The sequence below is a fragment of the Pongo abelii genome, chromosome 3 (genome assembly GCF_028885655.2).
Source record: "Pongo abelii isolate AG06213 chromosome 3, NHGRI_mPonAbe1-v2.0_pri, whole genome shotgun sequence".
In the NCBI taxonomy this organism is placed as follows: Eukaryota; Metazoa; Chordata; class Mammalia; order Primates; family Hominidae; genus Pongo; species Pongo abelii.
In genome coordinates, this window is record NC_071988.2 from 161,513,669 (window position 1) to 161,535,047 (window position 21,379).

The 21,379-nt window shown below is 42.8% G+C and overlaps 1 long non-coding RNA gene across 1 annotated transcript; it reads right to left on the reverse strand.

Moving 5' to 3' along the window:
- Nucleotides 1-11,774: 11,774 nt before the first annotated feature.
- Nucleotides 11,775-20,037, reverse strand: LOC129058824 (uncharacterized). Its single transcript, XR_008524235.1, has 4 exons — nt 19,833-20,037; nt 19,465-19,546; nt 17,765-17,839; nt 11,775-16,710 (listed from the first exon to the last, which is right to left on the reverse strand). It is a non-coding gene; the product is annotated as an uncharacterized LOC129058824 (long non-coding RNA).
- Between the last annotated feature and the right edge of the window lie 1,342 nt (nt 20,038-21,379).

The following is a 21,379-nucleotide window of genomic DNA, read 5'->3' on the forward strand; positions in this document are numbered from 1 at the left end:
CAGCCTTGGTGACAGAGCAAGACTCCATCTCAAGGAAGAAGAAAAAAAAGAAAAAAAAGAGAATGCCAGGAACTAGGAGAAAGGTAAAATAGGCACAAGCTCAAGAAGGAGAAAACTGCCTTGCCCTGATGAGAATAAGTAATGGACAGTCAAAAGCAAAATAATAGGGCCCTGGCATTTCATATAAATGCAGTTCCTCACTCGTAATCTAGGGCAAGGTGATTCCCCAGCACAACCCAAAGACGGGAGAGCTGTGATGATGACTCAGGAATGCCCTGAAATGCCCGGAGTGGGAAAGTGGTTTCATGTCAGTTGTATAAATGACTTGTATGAATATCTCTTTAATCTGTTTATTTACCATTTTAATAATTCCAACTTCTTCTAAATTAGTGTTCTGATAATTAATTGGGCTCCCTGAGAGGTCTCTAAGTACTGTTCAACTCTTCAGAATTTCAGTAATACCAAAGATAGTTCCCCTTGGCATTTTTGGGGGGATATTCTCTAGGGAAATATTAAATCAGATACATCTTCCACTACAAAATAATAAATGTTTCCTATTGTATAAATTAGTCCTCTGAGAGTTTGGTTAATATAAATTTATCCAGTAGAATTTGAACTAAGAAATTTTTTTTTCTCTTTAACATCAGCCAAAATAACACTTCCTCAGGAATTCATCCCCGACCTCTCAGAAGTAATCTCATAGCTTTCATGCATTTATTTATTTATTCATTAAACAAATACTTATTTAGCACTTAATATGTGTGAGGCCCCATTCTAGGTACATCGATGAACAAAATAAAGAAAACCACTGTGGTGCTTATATTCTCGTGAAGATAGCACCGTGACCCTCCTTTCGTGGAGCATTGCATACTGTGTAGTTACCCATTTGTGTGATCATCTGGTTGTCAGTTTTTTCCTCTTATGTAAGATCCATGAGGACTGTGTCAGATTTGCTAACCACTGTAGAGCCAAGTGTAGCACTCACACAGTGGCAACTTGCAAAAGACACTGAAATATTCAACGAATGAATAAATTAGTAAATTCCTCAGCTTCATAATCGAACTCTGGACCTCAAGCAACTGTTCCTAAGCCCTCAGAACCTATAACATGTGTGCATGCTTGGAAATTACTAATGGGCGTTTTTCTCTTGGTACAAGATCTCTGTCCCATTCAGTCTTTTACACAGCCATAGCAGAGTAAAGTAGTATGGTAAGGAGAAGGAAGGCCCTGAGTTAGTTTCCTGAGCTGTCCTAAGTTCCCACATTGTGCGGAAGCTGAATCAAGAGCTGGTGGCCTTACCATGGGGCCCTGTGTGAGCCCTGGATGAGTGGCCCCACAGTAGGGCTTAGAGTAGACCAGCTAGCCAGATGGACAAAGTGGTGAGAAGCCCAAGCTTCTGAAGCAAAAACTGAAATGAGGCAGGATTGGTAAGAGAGGAATTCCCCATTCCCACCCTGCCATGTTTCTGCATTGCTTGCCTTGGAGTTGCTGAACTAGCAGTTGCCAGTGTCAGCACTGGAAACCAGTAGCACCAGAGGGAAGGGGAACATTGTCTAGAGACCAGCAGATTGCATCCAGAGACAAGAACCAAGCCAGGGTCACACCCTTCACCCAGCACCATGAGAACAGTCAAGCACAGACACATGCACCAATCAACACATCAGAAGGATGCCAAGCAAGTCTCTAAACTGGCTGGTTACCCTGCCGTGGTACAGGTGAAAATGGTCATCAATAAGAGAATGAATGATCACAAAGAAAGTACTCTGGACCACAGCTACATTGGGACCCAGGGGAAAAGTGCCCTATTTTGCTACTTGGATCACACCAAGCTGGAAAACCCTACGTCTTCCCTCCTGGGGAGCCAAACACAGATCTCACCCATTTCCTTGTCTTGCTAGACTCTTCATTCCTCTTCTGTTGGAGAACTGGCTAGACTCCCCATTCCAGACAAGCCAGGGACACAGGGGCCCATTTTCCCATACACCAGGAGCCATTTTAGAAGAGACACAGGGATGGGAAAGGCTACCTGAAAGAGTGAGTTTGTTTTTTGGTTTTTATATTCATATCACTGAGATATTTACATACAATAAAATCTCAGATTTTAAGTGTATAGTTTGAATTTTGGCAAACATACTTGTGTAACCGCCACCCCAATCAAGATGTAGAACATTTCCACCACTACAACAGTTGTCATTCTGAAGGAGTGTGCATTTTTATCCAAGAAAGATTGAGCCCTAAAATGACCCACATAAATGATTAGATTGAAACAGAGTTAAACATGGTAGGACTCAAGTAAATTTTCTTCTGACATATCCAGTGTCAGAGCTCAGGAAGAAGATCAGACTAATTATAGACAAAACAAAGTGGCTACATTTTGTCTGTACGTCCCAATTCAAGCTTGAGCTTCTCCCCACTTTCTCCATCTGGCTAGCTGGTCTACTCCAAGCTCTACTGTGGGGCCACTCAGCCAGGGCTCACTGAGGGCCCCGAAAGGCCACTAGCTCTTGACGGCTGTGAGCTAACTTTGTGTCCTTGCTGTATTTGAGAAGTTGAAGGCTTTGGTGAGGGAAATTAAGAGAACTGGGACAAAGAGACTGGAAGTAGGGAGAAGAGAACATTTAGGTAAAGAGGTGGGTAACGAAAAGGTCGATGATCAGAGAAGTACTGTCTGACTCCAAAGCCAGTGCTTTACCATGATGCGTACAGCCTCTCACAGGCTAAAGGGGTACAGACACTCTCTACCTTCTCCCAGTCATAGGCAACAACAGAGAGCCACAAGGCCTTTCTACTGGGCATTCGTGTAGCATGTGAGCACATGCTTATGCACTCCTGTGGAGCACACAGCTCTAACATTCTCCTCAATGCAACTCAAGGTGGTGACTTGGGTGGACTTGTGGCAGAGAGCCAGACAATAAGCCCTGATTGTGCAATCTTTGTGATCCACACTAAACTGAGCTCAGTAGAAAATGTTCATACATTTGCACTCATAGATTTGCCAAATGACTGCAATGCCTAAGATGTGGGGCTAGGAGTTGTGTATGTGTGTGTTTGTGGGGAGGGGGACAGGTGGTGGGACCGAAAGTGGAAGAGCCAGCTGATGCCCTTAGGGAGATTATGCTTTAGTAAGGAAGGTTAGACTTATATGTAAATAACTATAAGACCAAGTTCAAGGTTATAAGTGCTACAGCAGAGTCAAAGATAGAATGCTGGGGGTGGGGAACCCAGAAAGAGAAACTGGTTTGTACTCATCCTTGCCCCGCAGGCAGGTTTACAGAAATAACTTCATGCAGTTCTCCAAACAACCTTGAGATAGATATTTATAATAAAGGACACTGAAGTTTAGGGATAGCAAGTGACACCCTGTTCCATATCACATAAGCAGGAAGTGACAGAGCCAGGATTCCAATCCAGTATTTCTAACTCAAAAGCCAGTGTTTTAGGCTGGGTGTGGTGGCTCACGCCTGTAATCCCAGCACTTCGGGAGGTCAAGGTGGGTGGATCACCTGAGGTCAGGAGTTCGAGACCAGCCTGGCCAACATGGCAAAACTTCACCTCTACTAAAAAAAAAAAAAAAAAAAAAAAAAAAAAATTAGCCAGGCATGGTGGTGCACGCCTGTAATTCCAGCTACTCAGGAGGCTGAGGTAGGAGAATCGCTTAAACCAGGGAGGTGGAGGTTGCAGTGAACCGAGGTCACGCCATTGCACTTCAGCCTGGGCGACAGAGGATATGATCCAAACATGGCTTAAACAATATTTCCCATCCACTTGCTTTTGCTTTTCTGGTGTCTTGCCTCACTGCTTGGAAAGAGGAATCTGTGTCTCTTCCCCTTGATGCTGGGTGAGCCTCTGTGAAACATCTCAACTAAGAGTTGGCAGAGTGATGCTGCCTGGCTTCTGAGGTGTGGACATAGCAGGTCATAACACAACCTTGCACCTGGCTGTCTCTCGGGATGCTTACTTTTAGAGCCCAGTCACCATGCGGTTAGGAAGCCCAGACCTCCTGGGGAGGCATGAGGCACTTTGGGGACCACATGAAGGCACTGCGTTGGGGGCCCACAAGACCACTCCAGGTTTGATGATTCACTAGGAGGACTCACAGGACTCTGTGTGGTTGTGGTTTATTTATTACAGTGCAATTATATAAGGCAAAATCAGCAAAGGGAAAAGGCACACAGGGCAAAGTCAGGAAGAAACAAGGCACAAGCTTTCAACAGTCCTTTCCCAGGCAGTCCCACAGGACACACTTAATCTCTCCAGCAACCAGTTGTAACCATGTATTAGTCCATTTTCATGCTGCTGATAAAGACATACCTGAGACTGGGTAATTTACAAAGAAAAAGGGGTGAACCCACAGTTTCACGTAGCTGGGGAGGCCTCACAATCATGACGAAGGCAAAAGACACATCTTATGTGGTGGCAGACAAGAGAGATTGAGAACCAAGTGAAAGGGGTTTCCCCTTATAAAGCCACCAGATCTCATGAGACTTATTCACTACTATGAGAATAGTATGGGGGAAACTGACCCCATGATTTTCACCAGGTCCCTTTCATAACATGTGGGAATTATGGGAGCTACAATTCAAGATGAGATTTGGGTGGGGACAGAGCCAAACCATATCAAATCACATGTGTGAACTGTTGTCTATCAGGAAAGGGTTTAGTGGCACAGTGCCCGAGGTTCTTATCATGGGCTAGTCATGTAGGCACTCCTTGCCTACACATTTTTGGTAGAAGTAGTTTAAACACAGGGTGGTGATAGGGTGGTGGGAACCCTCCCCAAATTCCAATTCCCAAATGCCAGCTAAAGACCGATTTTGCAAATAGGCCTTTCTAAGGATAGCAGTCAGACTTGCTATTTCATTCTTCTCTGCACAGGGCCCAGAGTCTCTGGCCTCCATCCTGACTGAGATCCCAGTTGGCAGCAGGTAACAATGTGCTATCTGTGAGGTGGAGCCACCTCTGAGTCAGACTCCCCATCCTTGGTCAAGCCTTGCCTCCTGATGCCACATGGAGCAGGGACAAGCTTTGCTCACTGAGCCCTGCCCAAATTATAGAATTGTGAGCAGAGTAAGTGATAGTGATGATTTTAGCCTAAGTTTGGGGTTGTTTGCTATGCAGCAATAGATAGGGGGTTGTTTTCCGGATTCTAATCCTCTATGGATACTCTTCTAAAATTGATCATGATGGGAAGCTGGGATCAAGACGGTGCCTTTTATAAAGCCTATTATTTCATTTTTCAAAGTAAAGGTGTGTCCCTGCCTCTCCTGACTCCTGCCAGGCTTCCTCGTCCTAGATCAGAGGTCAGAAAAGTTTACTTGGAAAGGACCAGATAGTACATATTTTAGAATTTCTGGGCTACCTGCTCTCTCCTGTGTGTGTTGGGGAGGCGGGTGAGCATGTATGTTTTACAATCTTTTCAAAAATATGAAAACCTAGGCCAGGCGCAGTGGCTCACGCCTGTAATCCCAGCACTTTGGGAGGCCGAAGCGGGCGGATCACGAGGTCAGGAGATCGAGACCATCCTGGCTAACACGGTGAAACCCCGTCTCTACTAAAAATACAAAAAAATTAGCCGGGCATGGTGGCGGGTGCCTGTAGTCCCAGCTACTCGGGAGGCTGAGGCAGGAGAATGGCGTGAATCCGGGAGGCAGAGCTTGTAGTGAGCTGAGATGACACCACTGCACTCCAGCCTGGGCGACAGAGTGAGACTCCATCTCAAAAAAAAAAAAAAAAAAAGAAGATATAATTTTGAGATCATCCCTGAGTTTAGAGTATATGCCAAAGCAGGTCTTACCATGGTGGTGAATTGAGACCTAAGTATACACACAGGAGGGCCAGTCTAAGAACTCTTTACATGTGGTCAAGAAGTTGGTACTTTACCTCTCCCAACTCTGTTCTTTATTTAATCTTTAAGTAGGTTTCCTTGAGCAAATACAAAATAATGATAATAAAAAAGCAGAATTTATTTGATCAATAAGAAGTAGTACTTCATTTAAAAAAAAAAAACAAAACCCAAAAATATGAAAACCATTCTTAACCTGAGGGCTGTGCGAAAGCAGGCTAGGCAGGATTTGATCAGCACAAACTGGCCTTAGTTTGCCAACCCCTGTCCTATATAGTTAAAAAGGCAGACAACAACAACAATAATAAAAACCCCAAACCAGTAAACAGATAAAGCAAAACCTCCAGTGCAGCAACCAAAGGAGAATTTGAAATAATGATGTTAATAGTGAAATAGAGGATGACTCAAATGTTTGGGTAACAGACCTTTTTGCAAGCCAGGTGGTTTCTAATTCTCTGCTTTCAACTGTATTAAAGGAGAATCTCATCAAGTTTTTAGCTGGTAGCATCAACATTTAAAAAATAATTTTGGATGTCAGATCACTGTGATTGTTGATCGAGAACTTGGAAGGCATTCAGAAAATTAAGTAAAATTGCAATTATAAAATTCTTTTCTACTTATGTCAACAATATTCTTTGCTTGTGTCTATAAAAAATAAAAGTAGGAATGGAATTCATATAGAAACCTGTCTCATTCTAGTAATTAGTAATATTAACCAAAAAGCAAACAAACAAAAAAACACACCAAGAAGTATTTGGAAGAAAAACTAGTCCTATCTTATTAAGATATATTTTCAATAAAATTTTACTTTTTAAAATAATGATTTCACAAAATTTATATATACTTCTGTTAGTTTTTTCCGAATGATCTACTACTACTAATTGTCATGATAACTTAATCCAGAGTAAAATTTTTAAACACTCAGAGCCTAATACTCACAGGAGATTTAAATAAATTTCCATTTCAATTTCTATACATATTTGCAGCAGAGATAGGTGAGAGAGCAATCGATAAAATTGTGAGTAAAATATCTTATATTAGCATAAAATTTTGCTGGAGAAATCGAATAGAAATAAAAGTTCAAAAAGAAAAAAGAATATAAAATTTCCTATTGTCAAGAAGAGCTTATTTTAATTAATTAATTAATTTATTTATTTTGAGACAGTGTCTCACTGTTATCGCCCAGGCTGGAGTGCAGTGGCGCAATCACGGCTCACTGCAACTTTTGCCTCCCAGGTTCAAGTGATTCTCCTGCCTCTGCCTCCTGAGTAGCTGGGATTACAGGCGTGCCCCACCATGCTGGGCTAGTTTTTGTATTTTTAGTAGAGATGGGGTTTCACCATGTTGGCCAGGCTGGTCTCAAACTCCTGACCTCAGGTGATCTACCTGCTTCGGCCTCCCAAAGTACTGGGATTACAGGCGTAAGCCACCGCACCCGGCCAATTTTTATATTATTAAAAATAAACCATGGTGGCTCTCAAATTCCTATGGTTTTTAGATTCCACTGGATACATTCAAAGGAGTGATATGACATTTTAAAAATGACGATATTTACAATATACCAGACAAGCAGTTCTCAAAGTGTGGTCCCTGAGCCAGCAGCCTTGACATCACTTGGGAACTTTATAGAAATCCAGATTCTCAGGCCCTACCCAGACCCACTGAATCAGCAACTCTGAGAACTGGTGGGCTTTAACAAGCTCTCCAGGTGATTCTGATACATGTTCGAGTTTGAAAACTACTGCAGCAAAAATTACATATTTTGCAGCTATTTAAACTGATAATGAAAATATTTTTATGTTAATTTAAAATGTGTAAGGAGACATATTTTGGTCTCCTTACACATTTCTGATCTTACAAGAAAATTATTTGAGGAATATACAAGCAAAAATGTTTGAGCACCACTACACCATATCCTGCACCTTTTTACATCTTTAGACTAAAGAGAGGTTTTTTTCCCTTGGAGGAAAAAGTGGATGGGGACACACATTAAAGATGGTGTCACATGGAAACTGGATAAGACTTGGTATACAAATGAGAGAGAAGAGCACTGCAGGCAGAGAGAACAGTGTGAAAAAGGCTCAGAGGTGGGAAAGCGCAGGTGTGAGTGAGGGAATAGTTGGGCTGGGCTGGAGCAGGAGTGTGGGTAGAGAATAGCTGGTACTAAATTTGCAAAGACAAGATTGCAGCGATGATGCCAGAACTGTATTTGTAGCAGGAGAGAGATGTGGTCAGTGTTGTGCTTTGTTGGAGCTAGGCTGGAATGTCTCAGGTGGGAGAGACTGGAGGCAGTGAAACTAGATGCTAGAACCATGCCCTGGAGCCCATCTTCACTCTTGGAGGGTCACCACCATCTCTGTTAGCTGGAGTGGTCCTTGCCCACCATCACTGAAAAATGCAGGTAATGCCACCCATCCCAGGGAGACTGGCATACCCTAGGGACAGAGTCGTGTTGCTGTTCTGAGGCAGCTATGGCCCATCTGTCATTTTGGGCTTTCGCCTGTTGCCACGTCTTAAAGCCTTGCCATTCTCTAAATAGTGATCATGCTCACCTCCTGAGATCAATGAGATGACTGCAAAGTGCTAGGAGTTGCCCAGGCAGAAGGAATTCACAAACTCTTGGAGCACATTACTGTTATCTTTGTTTCTGTTTAACCAAGGACACACCAGGGAGAAAAGGCATGACATCACCAAAGCAATCTCCCATTGGCTGTCCATTTCCCAAGGGGCGGGTTTTCTTTCCAGTTTTTTACTTCTCCTAAGTATTACATGCAGCACAGAGGCAAGTCCTGTCACTTCAGGGTTTCCAGATTCAGTGCCTCTGATGTCATTAGGTTATGGCAAGAGAGTGAGATAACACAACGGTGGTAAATTTTGGTTGACAGAATTGATGTACCTTAGAGTAAGATGCTCTGAGCTTCATGTTTACTCCTTTCAGGCTGATTTCAATACTGCATTACTACAGTAATTCATAATGCAGAATACATGAGGGACAAGGATAATAAAATTATGACACTAGCTTTTCTACTTAGTATCCTATAAAATGCGATGCAAATGAATTGGTTCTGTCTGTGCATTTTATCAAAAGCTTCAACATACAGTTCCTGCAAGGATTCCATGTGCTTGTGAGTCTTGGTTGCCATCCTAGTTTTTAACATTTGCCTCATTTCTTGAAGGTTAATAACTGAACTGATTTATTTAAAAGTCTTATACAATTATGTTGAAGAAAAGGAGGAAATCGTCACAATTGCTTTTCTCTAGACTTGAATTTGATGTTCCTTTTGGATGAGAAGCAGAGCTAAAAACGAGTACCTCATTTTTTTGGCAGTTAAAAAGCAACATAATTCAAAAGTGGAGTTTCATTTAATCCATCAAACAATCCCAACCATTTGATGGAAAAAATGTAAATAATAAAATTTCAAAGGGATTTTATTTTAAAATAGCCACTGGGCATGTACAGTAATAAAATTTTTAATGGCCATTTTATTTATCATTTTTGAGTTCATTTTTAGTGAAATTACTTGGTGGTGAACAGAAGCAGAGTGATAGCCTGAGAGACAAAACTCATTGGTTTCTGAAATAATAAAAAGCATCATCCTCTGGCGATACAGAACCTTTCTCTCAGCAGCCTCGCCCAATCTCCTGCACATTCCCTCAGGGTGGGTGGTAGGAGCATTACCTCGCCTGCTGCCTCAGCCTGGTCTTCTAGATATGGGGTGAGGAAGCCTTGGGAGGCACCAACACTTTTCTGAGGACACACAGCCACTGAATCAAGTAAAACCAGAGCCTCCAGACTTTTGGGAAGAGCTCTGCCCCATACATGGCTCTCCCTAGAGAGTTGTACGCCAAACAACTTCACGTGTTTCAGTCATTGGAGATATGGAGGCTTCAGGGAAATGAGATCTCCTAAGGCCTCCTAGCATCACAACTTGCAAGGATCTGCCCCAGGATGTGTGTTTTTCTCACTCACGCTAGTCTTCATGGAACACAGACCAGACTGCAATAATGTCCATAGGAACTCCTCAATAAAATTGTGTTTTATGTATAGGCTCAGTGACATGTGCTTGCAATCCTTTGGGAGGCCAAGGCGGGAGGATCACTTGAGCCCAGGAGTTCGAGACCAGCCTGGGCAACATAGTGAGACTCTATCTCAAAAAAAAATTTTTTTTTGTAATAAAATAGTGTTTTGTGAAGGGCTTTTCTTTTTCCAGCCAGAGTTTGAATTGATATTTACATCTGAATGTGAAGAGCTAATATGGTATTGTGTTAAAAGCCCAGGCTTTGGAGTTCTACTGGGTTGGGCTTCTCAAGTCAACACTTATCAGCTGTGCGGTCTTAACGATGAAAATTCTCTGAACCTCAATTTACTTTCCTGCAAAATTGGGATAATAAATCTACTTCATAATCTTGGTGTGTGGATTAAATGAGAGAGAGGTGTGTGTGTGTGTGTGTGTGTGTGTGTGTGTTTGTGTGTGTGATGTTTAGCACAGTGCCTGGCACATAGTAAATATTCAAAGATATTAAATTGCTTCTTATTAACACTACTATTGTAAATTTGACCAATTATTGAAAAGCTCTGGATTGCTGAATCCTTTCCTCTCTGCAAAATAACCCAAATAGCGTGTATCTGAGGGAGTTGTGGGGGTGAAGAAAGAAATACTTCTGGTCTCCACTTAAGGAGTCCCTCTCTTTACTTGGGTTCTTGGAGACTAGGTGAAGGCTGGAATAATCCCACTAGTGTCCCCAGCTCTGCTCTAAGCAAGCCATGGGTTTTCCCTCAGGTGGAGAGTGTGGAGGCCTGCAGAGGAACAGGAACAGAGGATCTCTTCCAAAAGGTTTTGACTGCTGCTCCTATTTCCCTACAATTTCTGTCTTTTGCTAGAATTGAAAATAGTCTACTGGGCTATCATAGACAGAACATTTTCAATCCTTAATACAATTTTTTCTTGCACAGTAGGATGGCTAGAATGAACAATAATGTATTGTATATTTCCAAATAGCTACGAGAGAGGTTTTTGAATGTTCTCATAACAGAGAAATGATAAATGTTTAAAGTTATGGATATGCTAATTACCCTGATTTGGCCACTACGTAATTTATACATGTATTGAAACATCATGTTGTACCCCACAAATATGTACAATGATTACATATCAATGAAAAATTTTAAAAAAGATAAAAGACTTTCTAAAAAAAGTATCCCAGCTGGAGACAGTGGAGACTCAGAGATTCTGGGAAGTAAAGTTAGGTGGTAGCCTCCTCCCATCAATCTATTCACAACTACTGATATATCTGAGAGGTAAGAAGCCTTCTGAGGAAGAGAGGAACCTGCTGTCAGTGAGGCAGACTCAAGTAGAACGGCTGCAAGAGGGCTGTTTCCAGAACTGCTTCCCACCCAGGCAGCATGACTTCATGCCTGGGGGAGAAAAAAAAGGGCTTTGTGCCTAAATTGAAAGAGCTTGTGACTAAGGCTTGTGACATTTGAGGCTCAAGAGACCTTTCGTTGTCAACCCTCCAACTGGAGTAGCCAGGGAGTGTTCTTACTTCGCAAAGGAGATGAGGCTTGTCTCCTAGGTGGAGTTTCAGAGTAGTCCCAGCTCCACAGGCGTCAGATGTGAGACACAGCCCTGTGGGCACCCAGGTGGACAAGTGGCTCTAGGTGGGCAGAGGCCACTAGAGGCCATCAGCTTGGACAGGCTTCTCTGGGGTGGGGGCTGAGTCCCTTCTTGGCCAAGCATGCAAGTTTAGGGACACTATAAATACAGTACACACCCTGAGGATTCCCAAATACACTTAAGGGAGGGGGATTTTGAAGTTAAGCTGGTGGAGGCTGTGAGTCATAGAGATTTGGACATTAATATTGATGCAATCACATTTGTGGTCACAGATGAGTGAAGCCTGAGATATTTTGGCTGTAGAGACACAAAAACAATTTCCACAAAACATATTTATTCTTCAGGATTTAGCACTCAGTTCTCTAATTTAACCATTCATTATCATTCACTAAAAACCTCCCAAACAGCTCAAGATTTAAGTTGTCTCTTCTGAATGTCCATTTGTTGGAAAACCCACCCAGTCATCTCATGCTGCTTCTCCCTCACTCGGTGACAAAGCACTCTGTTTGGATGTTTAAGCTAGATTGATTGATTTGTCAGATGTTTGTTTTTTTTGTAACAGGCTTTCAGGCAAGCCAGTGGAATTTGGGGAGTTTTTCACTTGTCAAATTGTTGTCTTGGTTCCTGAAGTGATTATACTATGCTCTGGTAATCATTTAAAACCTTTTAAAACAGTTTCCCTGATTGATTTTCCTCACACATCCACCACTGCTGTTAAGGACAAGACTTTTACTGAAGGAACAAAAAATTAGGAAAATGGCGTGACTCCAGGCAACAGTAGCTCAGGACTCAGGCTCAACAGTCTCTCCTGACCCTGTGTGGGGCTGAGACGTGTGCCTTTCTTTCCCTTCTGAGTTGTAGACATAGAACATGGAACCAAGGGAAAAGCTATGCTGATAAAAACGGTAACAACACGCTTTGAAAATATGCTTCATTATAACATAAGGGTATTAGTGATGATTTTAAGCAGATGTCACTGCCTTTCCTACATCATAAGAGGGGAGTGACATGAAAAGTGCACAATCTTGTTACAGGAAACTGCATAGGAAATTTCAACTTTTACTTGAACGCCCAGACTGTGAGTTGATCACTCCTTCCTCCTTAAAGCAGTTCCCTCACTTGCCTTCTAGGACCTCACACTCTCCTGTTTTGCCTCCTCTCTCCCCGGCTGCTCCTTCTCAGTCTCTTGGCTGGGTCCTCTGAATCCTGGTGTGCCCCAGGGCTCAGTCCCTGATGGTTTTCTCCTCTGTCCACACTCCTCCCCTGGTTGAGATCATGGGTCCGTGGCTTTAGATGCTGTCCACATCAGGGAACCTTCATATTTCCATCTCCAATCCATACCTCTGTCCCAAGCTTCAGGCTTATTCACCCAGCTGCCCACTCATCAGCTCCACTGGATGTCAGACAGGCATCTCAACCCTGACATGTCCAGCACTGAGCTCCTGGACTCCTCTTCCAAACTGGCATTCTTCTCCATCTCAGTTAATGGCAAGTTCATCTTTACAGTTGCTCAGATTAAAATAAGTTAGAGTCATTGTAGTGAGTTGAATCGTGGCTCACAAAAAGGTATGTCCACATCCTCCCCAGGCCCTGAGAATGTGACCTGATTTGGAAAAAGGATCCTTTTTTTTTTTTGAGATGGAGTCTCACTGTCACCCAGGCTGGAGTGCAATGGCGCGATCTCAGCTCACTGCAACCTCTGCCTCCCAGGTTCAAGCAATTCTCCTGCCTCAGCCTCCCATGTAGCTGGGATTACAGGCAACCGCCACCACATCTGGCTAATTTTTGTAGTTTTAGTAGAGACTGGGTTTCTCCATGTTGGCCATGGCTGGTCTTGAACTCCTGATCTCAGGTGACCCACTTGCCTTGGCCTCCCAAAGTGCTGGGATTTCAGGCGTGAGCCACCGCTCCCAGCCTTTATTTTTAAATAATCCCAAATTTCAAGAGGGCTAATTGCACTTCTAGTGCCTGCAGTAAACAAAGTTAAACAAAACTGGTTTATCTTTTAAAACAAACAGAAGCATTTTTGTGTTTGCCAGAAAAAGGGTCTTTGCAGATTTAATGAAGTTAAGGATTTCATGGTGGAATCATCCTGGATTATCTGGGTGGGTCCTAAATCCAATGACAGTTGTCCTTACAAGGGACAGGTGACACAGAAAAGAGGAGAAGGCAGAGACTAGAGTCATGTAACCCCAAGCTAAGGAACGCCTGGATCCACCAGAAGCTGGAAGAGACAAGGAATAGAATATCCTTTATAGCAGGGGTCTGCAACCTCTGGGCTGCGATGGTACTGGTCCATGGCCTGTTGGGAACTGGGCTGCACAGCAGGAGGTAAGTGGTCCCATGAGCATTGCCACCTGAGCTCCACCTCCTATCAGATCAGTGCCATTAGATTCTCATGGGAACGCAAACCCTATTGTGAACAACACACGTGAGGGATCTAGGTTGCGTGCTCTTATGAGAATCTAACTAATGCTTGATGATCTGAGGTGGAGCAGTTTCATCCCGAAACCATCCACACACACACCCACCACCCTGCTGCCTCTCTCCCCTAGCACTCCTGCCCCGTCCGTGGAAACATTGTCTTTCACAAAACCGGCCCCTGGAAGGATGAGAACTGCTGCTCTAGAGCCCCTGGAAGCAAGAACCCCTTAATCTCAGACTTCCTGGCCTTAGAACTGTGAGAGAATAAATTTCTGTTGTTTTAAGCCGCCAAGTTTGTGGTGATGTGTTACAGCAGCCCCAGGAAACCGATACGGTCATCTTTAACGTTTCTCTTCTTTCTCTTTCTGTAGAGCCTTACCTCCAGTCTCTCAGTAAACCCTGTTGGCCCTATCTTCAAAATATACCCAGAATCTGCCCACATCTTACCACCTCCACAGCTACCTGCTTGGGCTGAGCTCTCAGCATCTCTTGCCTGGAGTATTGCAGTCTTACTAGTCTTCCTGATCCTGCCCTTGACACACCCGCCTCCAACCCCCAGTGATCCTTTTAACATGGAAGTTGGATCATATCATTCCTCTAGTTACTATCTCAGAGTAGGAGTCAAAGTCTTACAAATAATGGGGCCAGGCACGGTGGCTCACGCCTGTAATCCCAGCACTTTCGAAGGCTGAGGCGGGCGGATCACTTGAGGTTAGGAGTTTGAGACCAGCCTGGCCAACATGGTGAAATGCTCTCTACTACTACTACTACTACTACTACTAAAACCTCGCTGGGCATGGTGGTGGGCGCCTGCAGTCCCAGTTACTCGGGAGGTATAGCAGAAGAATCACTGGAACCCGGGACGCAGAAGTTGCAGTGAGCCAAGACTGTGCCACTGCACTCCAGCCTAGGTGACACCGCGAGACTCCGTCTCAACCTTCATGATCTGGGCTGCCTCTGTGATGTTTCTAAACTCTTCTTAGACTGTCTCCCTGCTGCTGCTTACATTTCCAGCCACAATGGCCCCTTTGCTTTTCCTTAAACACACCATTCATGTTTCGGCCTCAGGGCCTTTGCACTGACTTTTTATTTTGTCTGAAACACTCTTCCTGCAGATACCTAAATAGCTAACTCCCTAATCTCATTCAAGTCTTACTCAAATACCTTCCTCTCAGTGAGGTCTCCCCTGACCACCTTATTTAAAAATACAACCCTGAAACACTCTTCTTCTTCCTCCTTCTTTGCTTTATTTTTCTCCATAGCTCTTATTGCCATATAAATACCATATATCTTACTTGCTTATTTATTTATTGTTTTTCTCCACCTGCTAGAAGGTGAGATCCCTGTGGCTAGGGAACTGGGGAGATCTTTTTCTGTTCACTGCTGTAACTCCAGCCTCTAGAACAATGCTTGGCATGTAGTAAGTACTCAACTCAGTAAATATTTGTTTAATGAATAATTGAAGGTCAGACAGCCTCAATGCATGGTCTACAGAAATAAATGCAATAACATGATGCATCCTGTCTGCTGTCTATGCTCCCTCTCATCTTCTGGAGACAAAGAAGAGGGAGAGATATGTGTGCCATCAAAAGCTGCACTTTAAAAAATTAATTAACAATTGTGGAAAAGTATACATAACATTAAATTTACCATCCTAACTCTTTTTTTTTTTTTTGGAGACAGAGTCTAGCTCTGTTGCCCAGGCTGGAGTACAGTGGCGTGATCTCGGCTCACTGTAACCTCTGCCTCCTGGGTTCAAGCAATTCTCGTGCTTCAGCCTCCCGTGTAGCTGGGATTACAGGCATGCGCCACCACGCGTGGCTGATTTTTTTGTATTTTTAGTAGAGATGGGTTTCACCATGTTGGCCAGGTTGGTCTTGAACTCCTGACATCAAGTGATCTGCCCACCTTGGCCTCCCAAAGTGTTGGGATTATAGGTGTGAGCCACCACGCCTGGCCCATACTAACCATTTTTCAGTCTGCAACTCAGTAGTAAGTACATTCACATTGTTGTGCAACTAATCTCCAGAACTTTTTCATCTAGCAAAACTGAAATATACCCATTACACACTAACTCCTCACTCCCTCTTTCCCCTAGCCCTTGGCAACCACCCTCCCTTCTACTTCCAGTTTCTATAAATGTGACTACTGTAAGTACCTCATATAAATGGAATCATACAATATTTGTCATTTTGTGACTGGCTTATTTCACTTAGCATCATGCCTTCAATGTTCATCCACGTAGCATGTATCAGAATTTCCTTCCTTTTTAAGTTGAAAGCCGTACTTTTGAGTAACACCTATTATTCTACCTGGGCTTCCCTGGAGTGATCCACTTCCCTCATTACTTTCATGGCTGGTCCAGCACAGCACAGGTAACTAAACTTCACTTCAGGGGAAAGCAATGAGGTTGAAAACTTCGTGTCACGGGGTGTCCTGTGGTGTCAGTAGGCTTTGCTGGCCTTAATGAACTCGGGCCCCTGCTTGGGGGTGCAGAGGGGACCTTGCAGACTTCTAGGTTAGAGAAAGCTTTTTCCCTGCCACACAGCCTTTCCAGTACCCACACAGTCTTTGGCATGATCTTTTGAAGGAGATTTGCTCCTGTTTTAGTGGGTGCAAGTCAACTCATCATTCCATGAGATGATCTGGATAAGCCTTGAGAATTCACTCCGATGTCAAGCAGTCCGTCAGACCAGAATTAAAGTCCTTTCATAATGAATCTGTCTCCAGGAGAAGTGATTGTTCTGGCTTAGGCAGAAGGAGAGAAATGGGGCAAAGAAGAGTAATTCTCATTGCTGATAGTCAGGTCTAGGGAAGGCTGTTTAGTAACTGAGGGAGAAGGATTTTATATATATACATAAACATTTTTTTGAGACACAGCCTCGCTCTGTCTCCCAGGCTGGAATGCAGTGGCACAATCTCAGCTCACGGCTACCTCTGCCTCCCAGGCTCAAGCGATTCTCATGCTTCAGCCTCCCGAGTAGTAGCTGGGATCACAGGCGTGTGCCACTATGCCCGGCTAATTTTTGTATTTTTAGTAGAGACGGAGTTTCACCATGTTGGCCAGGCTGGTCTGGAACTCCTGACCTCAGATGATCCACCCTCCTCAGCCTCTCAAAGTGCTAGGATTACAGGCATAAGCCACCATGACAGCCCATATACATATTTTTATATAATTTACATAAACATATATACACATATAAAAATTATATATTATATATAAATGTGATATATTGTATATAATTTATATATGTATAAATTTATAATAAAATATATGAATATATACATTTTAAGTATATATAAATACATATATTTATAAATATATACATATGTAAGTATATATGAATACATATATGCTTATGAATATATACATATAATAAATATATAAAATAAATATGTACATATAATTATTATATGTATATATTTATCTATTGTGATATATTTATATATCTTATCATATTACATGTATGTATATGTTTATATATTTATTATATATGTACATATTATTATATATATAATTTTATATGTACTGTATTTATATTTCTATATGCCAGACACTATTCGAGGGTCTTTACAACACTGAGTCACTCAATTCTCAAAACAACTTTAAAAGATAGCTACTGTCTTTACCACCATTTTACAAATAAGGAACATGAGGTGCAAGGGCTTAAGTGACTTTCCTAAGGGCACGGAACTAGCAAATAGCAATGTTTGCTTTCAAACCCAGGCAGTTTAATCTAGAAGCTATACTCAACTATTATACTCTATTCCCTCCCAAGTCTTTAAAATAATCACCTCACGTTCCCGCCCCATTCCAATATCTTTATTTCCTTAACCCATTTCTCTCTAGAAAAAATTTTAAAAGCAACCTGTAATATCTCACCAGCTGAAGATTCACCATGCACGCAGTTGTATTTTCCAGAAGCAGTTGCATCATGAGGCCTGCATAACCCTGCCTCTTTGTAAGAAGCAGACTGGGGACATCAGTGTCTTGTGGGTAGGTACAGATGTATAAATAGGAAAGTGAAACTCAGAATATACAAACAAAATGAGAGGGTGGTTGTTTACATTATATAAGGGATTCTTCAGTTTAGTAAGGAAACCAATGTTGAATTCCTGGAAATAGCAGCTTATTTATTTGACTAAGTGGTTGGGGTCAGAAAACCCTCAAACTGAAATATTTACAAACCCATTTGTCCCTTTGAAGCTCAATGAGAAATTATGATAAATTATTGCTAAGAGGATTATGTCATCCGTGAGGAAAGAAAATTGTGTTTACTGCCTCGTCTCAAATCATCTTGAAATGACACATTGAGAAACACGTCTTTGGTGTGAAGCCGAGCACACTTGTGCGTGCAGTTGCCGTGTGGAACAGTCTGGATCACAACTCACAGAATTAAAATCAGAAGACTGTGGAGCTGTCAGCATTTGCACGAGCTCTGGAGATAAAGCAAGTCTGTTTACGGACAGGCAGCCAGACCCATAACTTCTCATTTACAAACAGCACACACACAATCTTCTAACAACTTGCTTTTCAATCACAATAAAGGTTTAAAGGCATTGGAAAGCACTGTAAGCCTCCAGTGATTATAAGCAGCCACTTAATAATACAATGTTGGTTTTCCAAATGGTAATTAAATTTCACATTAAAAGCATACTTTTGAGGAGAAAAGTATGGTAGCAAACGTAACCTGAAACGTTGTGTTTCATCAGAAAATCTTCATATTCAAAAGGAAACACTTGAATGGGCATCTGTAAGGTCTTTGGAGGTTATGTGCTTTATGAAACTTTCACAGACTGGTTAATCATACAATTCTAGCAGATTTCTTGTAACTGCACAGACAAAATTCAATTTCTCCATAATGAGAAAATTCTATACAACAACAGGTAACTAGATTTTTGTCAATCTTGACAGATGTAGAACAAGAGACCAAGAGACAAGTAATTTCTGTCACCAGAGGGCACCAAAGCTCAAGTTGCTAGGAAAACTGAAAACCACAGGGTCACAGTATCAGGGACTAGAAAACTCCCTGAAAGGTCTGCAGACAAGACCTCACCTAATTATTTCAAAGGACTGCGAAGTCTCCTACAGGAAATAACTTCCCTAGCTTGTTTTCATAGGCTAGTTGGTTATTTACTCTCCCAGCAAAGAGCTTCTCAATATCAGCTCATGAATTCATCCATCTCACATACATTTATTGAGCACCTACTATGTACCAAGCCCCGGGGAAGAAGTGGTGTGTAAGAAAGGCAAAGTCCCTGTCCTCATGACTTTAAAGTCTAGAGGTCGAGATTGACTTTAAACGTCGAGTGTGCTGGGGATTATGGAAAGTACAGTACTGGGGCCCTGGGAGCAGCTGGCAGGGGACCTAATCTTATCCATGAGTTCATGGAAGTGTGTTGGCTTCCTGTGGCTTCTGTAACAAATTATCACAAACTGGAGGGCTAAAAACAACAAAAAGTTACTCTCTCACAGTTCTGGAGGCCAGAAGTCTGAAGTAAGGTGTTGCACTCCCCTGGAAGGCCCTAGGAGAGAATCGAGTCCTTCCTTTTCCCTTACTGGGCAGCTCCAAGCATTCTCACCTTGCGGCTGCATCATGCCAATCTCTGCCTCTGTGGTCACATCACTGCCTCCTTTTCTCTGTGTGTCTTCTCCTCCGTGTGTCTACATGATAAGGATACATGGGATTGTATCTAGGACTTGTTGTGGACTGAATCGTGCCCCCCTCAAATCAAATATGTTGAAGCCCTAACCCCTAGTGTGACTGTAGTTGGAGACAGGGCCTTCAAGGAGGTAAATGTGGTCAAAAGGGTGAGGCCTTAATCCAATAGGACTGGTGCCCTTATAAGAAGAGGAAGACACCAGAGACCTCCCTCTCCCCCTGCACAAGCACTGAGGAAAGACCATGTGAGGACACAGAGAAAAGGCAAGCCAGGAAGCAGGGCCTCACCTGAAACCAGTCCCGGCAACTCCCTGATGTTGGACCTCCAGACTCCAGAAACAAGAGGAAAAACTTTTCTGTTGTTTAAGCCACACTCTCTGTGGTATTTTGTACAGCAGCTCGAGCAGACTGAGACAGGGCCCACCCAGACACTCTAGGAAAAGCTTTTCCTCTCAAGATCTTTAGTTTAATCATGTCTTTTACCATATCAGATGATAGTCACAGGTTCCAGGGATTAGGATGTGGAATAGCATTTTTTTGTTTTGTTTTGTTTTTTGAGATAGAGTCTCACTCTGTCACCCAGGCTGGAGTGCAGTGGCTCAATCTCAGCTCACTGCAACCTCCGCCTCCCAGGTTCAAGCAATTCCCCTGCCTCAGCCTCCTAAGTAGCTGGGACTACAGTCACACGCCACCATGCCTGGCTAATTTTTTTTTGTATTTTAGTAGAGACGGGGTTTCACCATGTTGACCAGGATGGTCATGATCTCCTGACCTCGTGATCCGCCCGCCCTGGCCTCCCAAAGTGCTGGGATTACAGGCATGAGCCCCCATGCCTGGCCGCTTTCTTTTCTTTCTTCTTTCTTTATTTATTTTTGGCTTTTAAAATTTATTTTCTTCTTTTTTCCTTTTTTTCTATTTTCCTTTCTTCTTCTTCTTTTTTTTTTTTTTTTCACTGCAACTGTAACAGATAAAACTTCTTTCTTTTTTTTCACCCTTGAATTCAACAAATAAGTATTGAGCATCACCCAGACAGGCGCATTCTCTGCCCACATGGAGCTTACAATTCCAGTGAAAGAATAAAACCAAGTAGGCAGTTAGCTCAGATATTTATGTATTTTGTTTTTGTTTTTGTTTTGAGATACAGTCTCATTCTGTTGCCCAGGCTGGAGTGCAGTGGTGCAATCTTGGCTCATTGCAAACTCCGCCTCCCAGGTTCAAGCGATTCTCCTGCCTCAGCCTCCTGGGTAGCTGGGATTACAGGCGTGCACTGCCACACCTGGCTAATTTTTGTATTTTTAGCAGATACGGAGTTTCGCCATGTTGGCAAGGCTGGTCTCAAACTCCTGACCTCAAGTGGTCTACCTGCCTTGGCCTCCTAAAGTGCTGGGATTAGAGGCATGAGCCACCATACCCAGCCTTTATTTTATTTTATTTTTTAGATATTTAGATGTAGATGCCAGTTTAATTCCCTCTTTTTTTATAATAATTGACACATCAAAATATCTCGAGGTCGGGCGTGGTGGCTCACACCTGTAATCCCAGCATATTGGGGGGCCAAAGCGGGCAGATCACTTGAGGTCAGGAGTTCGAGACCAGCCTGGCCAACATGGTGAAACCCCATCTCTACTAAAAATACAAAAATCAGTCAGGTGTGGTGGTGCATGCCTGTAATCCCAGCTACTTGGGAGGCTGAGGCAGGAGAATCACTTGAACCCAGGAGGCAGAGGTTGCAGAGAGCTGAGATGGCACCACTGCACTCCAGCCTGGGTGACAGAGTGAGACTCCATCTCAAAAAAAAAAAAAAAAAAAAAAAATATATATATATATATATGAAG